The sequence below is a fragment of the Triticum urartu genome, chromosome 5 (assembly GCF_003073215.2).
Source record: "Triticum urartu cultivar G1812 chromosome 5, Tu2.1, whole genome shotgun sequence".
NCBI lineage: Eukaryota > Viridiplantae > Streptophyta > Magnoliopsida > Poales > Poaceae > Triticum > Triticum urartu.
This window is the reverse complement of record NC_053026.1, coordinates 393,852,950-393,858,066: the sequence shown is the minus strand read 5'-3', so window position 1 is coordinate 393,858,066 and position 5,117 is coordinate 393,852,950.

Below are 5,117 nucleotides of genomic sequence, written 5' to 3'. Positions count from 1 at the left end.
AAGGCAATCACATCTCTGGCTAAACCGGTGTGCATCAATGACGTTCAGCGGCTGGCGGGTCGCATCGCGGCCTTAAGTCGGCTCATAAGTCGGTTAGGGGAGAAGGCGATGCCTTTGTATAAAATGATGAAAAAGGCAGATGACTTCATCTGGAGTGATGCCGCTAACTCTGCTTTTGAGGATTTGAATAAATAGCTCGCTGAACCCCCGGTTCTTGCTGCTCTAGTTGAGAAAGAGTCGTTGTTATTATATGTAGCTGCTAACTCACGAGCTGTTAGTGTGGCCATTGTGGTGGAACGCAAGGAGGCCGGCAAGGAACATCCGGTCCAACGGCCGGTTTACTACGTTAGTGAGGTGCTGATTGAATCTAAACAAAGATATCCACATTGGCAGAAGCTCGTGTATGGGGTGTTCATGGCATGCCGGAAGCTCAAACATTACTTTTAGGGTCACCCAATCAGTGTGGTTAGCTTTGCTCCTTTGGCAGGCATCATTCAAAATAGAGAAGCTACTGGACGAGTCGCCAAGTGGGCCATTGAACTTGGGTCTCATGGGTTGAAGTATGTGCCACGCACTGTGATCAAGTCTCAAGCACTGGTTGACTTTATTAATGACTGGATAGAGATGCAGATGCCAGAGGAGAAACTAGACAACACATATTGGACGATTCACTTTGATGGGTCCAGACAGTTGGAAGGCTCGGGGGCTGGGGTTGTTTTAACTTTCCCTCGAGGTGACAAGTTTTGTTATGTGTTGCGATTGATGTTTCCTTGTACTAACAACACATCAGAATATGAAGCCTTGCTCCATGGTCTTCGAATGGCTAAAGAAATGAGTCTGAGCTGGGTCCGGTGCCTTGGCGATTCAGATTTGGTGGCTCAACAGGTGTCAGGCAAGTGGGAGTACAAGGATCCTCTCATGGCGGCTTATCTCCATGAAGTCGACGCTGTTGCAGGACATTTTAAGGGTTATCAAGTGGAACACATTGACCGTAGAAAGAATGAAGTGGCCGATGCCTTAAGCCAGTTGGGATCTCAGCGTAAGCCAGTGCCACCTAACACCTTTTTGGATGTTTTGCATAACCCGTCTGTTAAGTTACCTACAGAGGAAGATTTGGTTGTTCCTGACCCGGAGGCATAATTGGTGGCGGCTCTTCACGTCATCCCAGATTGGACAATACCGTTCTTGGCTTACATGACCCGGGGCGAGTTGCTAGAGGATGAGACCGTGGCCCGATAGATAACCCGATGGTCCAAGTTAATGACGATTTCTGACGGAGAGTTATACCATCGCAGCATCACTGGAGCGTTTCAACGGTGTGTGTTCTCCTGAAGAAGGCCAAGAAATACTTCGTGAGATCCATGAAGGGGATTGTGGTCATCATGTCGGGTCAAAGTCTCTTGTGGCTAAGGCTTTTCGTCATGGTTTTTACTAGTTGACGGCTCACGCTGATGCAGAGGATCTGGTCAGTAGATGTGATGGATGTCAAAAATTTGCACGACGAGCGCATGTGCCGGCTTAGGAATTGCGGATGATTCCAATCACTTGGCCGTTTGCAGTCTAGGGGCTTGACATGGTTGGACCTTTCAAAAGGTAAAAGGATAAAAAAACACATCTTTTAGTGGCAGTTGACAAATTTACAAAGTGGGTTGAGGCAGAGCCAGTGGGTAAGTGTGATGCAGCCACGACGGTTCAGTTCATGAAAAAGGTGATTTTTCGCTTTGGTTTTCCACACAGCGTTATCACTGACAATGGCACTAATTTGTCCCAAGGGGCTATGGAGGAGTTTTGTCAAAGAGAGCACATCCGGCTGGATGTTTCTTCTGTAGCTCACCCTCAATCACTACAAAAAAAGACACATCCGTGACATTTTGGGCCGAACAAATTTTTTTCCTGTCATACATATGACACTTCTATGATGATAATTGTGACAAAACCCGGTATCATCATAGATGTGGTGGGCTCCTACTTCTATGACAAAAAATCATGACAGAAAATGGGCTTTTCGTCCTTGGCAGGCCGGAGACACAGCTGCATGACATTCTTTGGGCCGTCCATGATGGAAAAAATCGTGGTAGAAGCGAGGGCGAGGAAAATTTCGGGGAGTTCCCGGTTACGGTGGGAGGTCGGGGGCCGAGCGATGCGCGTTTCTCTCGTACACGTACGCGCGTGTGTGCGAGGCGTTGGCTCTAACTGAACCCGAGCGAGGCGTTGGGCTCTAACTGAACCAGAGCGATTGCACTGCAGGCTACACGTTACTGAACCCGAGCGATCGATCGATGGCTATTAACTGAACCCGATCGAGCGATTCCTTCGCTACTGCTGCTAACTGAAGCCGATTGATGCTGCCTCTGGATGAACAGTGAGCGTTGCGGGGGGGGGGTTGGATGAACAGTTCCCGGTGGGGGTGGATGAACAAGACCCCGTGGTGTTGCCTCTGGATGAACAGGACCCCGATCGATCGAGCCGGTTGGGGCTGGATGAACAGGACCCCGTGGAGGGCTGGATGAACAGGACCACCCCGTGGAGGGCAGGATGAACAGTGGACGGTGGAGGGCAGGATGAACAGTAGCCCGTGGAGGGTTGGTTGAACAGGAGCCCATGGAGAGGGCTGGTTGAACAGTAGCCGGTGGAGTAGGGCGCGGTGGAGGCTGGATGAACAGGAGCCCGTGGATGAACAGTCGCAGGTGGAGGCTGGAGGAGGTCGACAGTGGATGAACAGTAGCTCATGGAGGCTGGAGGGGGTCGATGGTGGAGATGAACAGTATCCCGTGGAGTCCCGTTTTGCGGTACGCCACACCCATCCCGATGAACATGACCCCCGTTTTGACCGTAGCGCTCCAACACAAGTCCGTTTCGTCCATTTTGTGGTACGCCACACCCCTCCCGATGAACAAGACCCCTGTTTCGACCGTAGGAGGTCCATTTCCTCTATTTTGCGGTATGCCAGACCCCTCCCGATCAACAGGACCCCGTTCCGAATGTAGGAGGTCCGTTTCCTCCGTTGTGCGGTACGCCAGGCCTCGTTTCCATCGCCTGTTCCGTCCAAGCCCTCCTGATGAACACGACCACGCATTTCGTTCCGACCCAGCCGGTTGGCTCCCACGCGTTTCGTTGCCTCCCCATGAACACGACGCGTTCCGTTGCCTCCCCATGAACACGACGCATTCCGTTGCCTCCCCATGAACACGACGACGACGCTGTTTCTCCGTTCCGACCCAGCCATGTACACGAGCCCTGGCCGTACGTATGCGCGAGTAGGCATTCGAGTCCCCGCCCGTATGTACACATACGTGGCCGTATTTTCTTTCTTGCACCCTGGCCTCTATACGTACATGTACATGCTACGTGCGTGCCTCTACTATGACACGTGCGCGCCTCTACATCAACCAGTATGTACGTACACGTTTGTGACCAGAATGACAACGCTACGTACGCTTCAACCAGGTGGGTCCCGACTGTCAGGCACTTCCTTGCCTGCGAAGATGTAGCTGGTGGGTCCCAGCAGTTAGGGGGCGAATCGTTTTTTTGCCCGGACGCACTTCCTTGCATGCGAAGATGTAGCTGGTGGGTCCCAGCAGTCAGGGGGAAACGTTTTTTTTCGTGAAATACAATGGCCCGTCCGGTGGGTCCCAGCTGTCAGGTGGAGGAATCATTATTTTCCGTGTAATAAGGAGGCACTTCCTTGCTGCGGCCGTGGACCCAACTGTCAGCCTCTCCACGTACAGTCCACGTCTGATGGAAGTCGTTCCTTGACCATGTTGACCACGCTGCGCCGAGAGCACCAGGGCGGTGGACGACGGCAAGGCCTAGGAAGGGGACGACACGGAGGTAGGGAAGACTCGGCAGTTGTTTCCCACGCGGAGGTGAGTACGACTGTACGAGGGTTTACTGGTTCATCTGCCGTCGCCAGAGAATAACAACAGGTGTGGGTGAGTAGAGAGATGGCTAGGCCAGGGATAGGAGTATGGTCGGGCGGTGAGGCCTGCGCGGCAGCATAGCCGGCCGCGAGGAGGAGGGAGCAGGCAGTCCCGCCGACGCTTGTTTGAGCGGCTGGAGCAGGAAGAGCAGAGATTGAAGAAGCACGACGGCCGTTGGATGGACATCCAACAGCCAGTGCTTGTCCGTCAACCTTTTTTTAGGAAAGCCTCAAATCTGTGGAAAACAGCATACAACCCATCTGCCATTATTTCTAATAATTTACAGCCCATTTGCTAATTCTTAAGGTTTTTTTGGAGCCCATATTCTTTTTGTTAGCATTACAGCCCATATTGTGGCAACAGTTAAAAAATTATACGAAATTTTGCATATTTCGGGGTCCAAACTGTTTTTAATCCCGAAATTTCGACTCACATTCAAACTGATTTTAAAAATAAATGTATATCAATATAAAATCCAACAAATTCTCCATGCATAAAAATTAATGTAATTTAAAATCTTGAAATGAAAAAAAAGATATTTGAAACTAATTGCCGGTTTGATGTGTTTTAAAAATGTACAACCCATTTCTCATTACTGATGGGCCATTTTCTCAGCCAGTCGAATGAAAGCTCTCCTCGTCTTGAAAGATTTGCAGCCCAACAGGCCTGACAAAGCGACTTACTTGGCAAATCACAAAAAACTGGGCTGTGGCCGTGGACCCAGCTGTCAGCCTCTCCACGTACAGTACTCTTCCGATGGAAGTCGTTCCTTGACCACGTTGACCACGCCGCACGGAGAGCACCATGGCGGTGGATGACGGTGAGGCCTAGGAAGGGGACGACGCGGCAGTGGAAGCCCGCGCGGAGAGGACTATGAGGGTTCACTGGTTCGGCTGCGGTGTGAGGCTGCCGTCGCCACAGGGCCTGGCCAGCGGTTGGAATAGTAGGGGGCGGTGAGGCCTCTGCGGCAGCACAGCCGTCCACGGGAGGCAGGAGCATGCGGCACGACCGACGCTTCTTTGGGCGGCTGGAGCAAGAAGGCCAGAGGTTGAAGAAGCACTACGACCGTTGGATGGACATCGTACGGTCACTGGAGCTAGAATCGTTCATATTGACTAACTTGACAAAGCCCTTCGTCCCCGTCAACTTAGTAGGCCCACAAGTCAGCCTGCCAGCAAGGTGGGTCTCAGCTAGCCG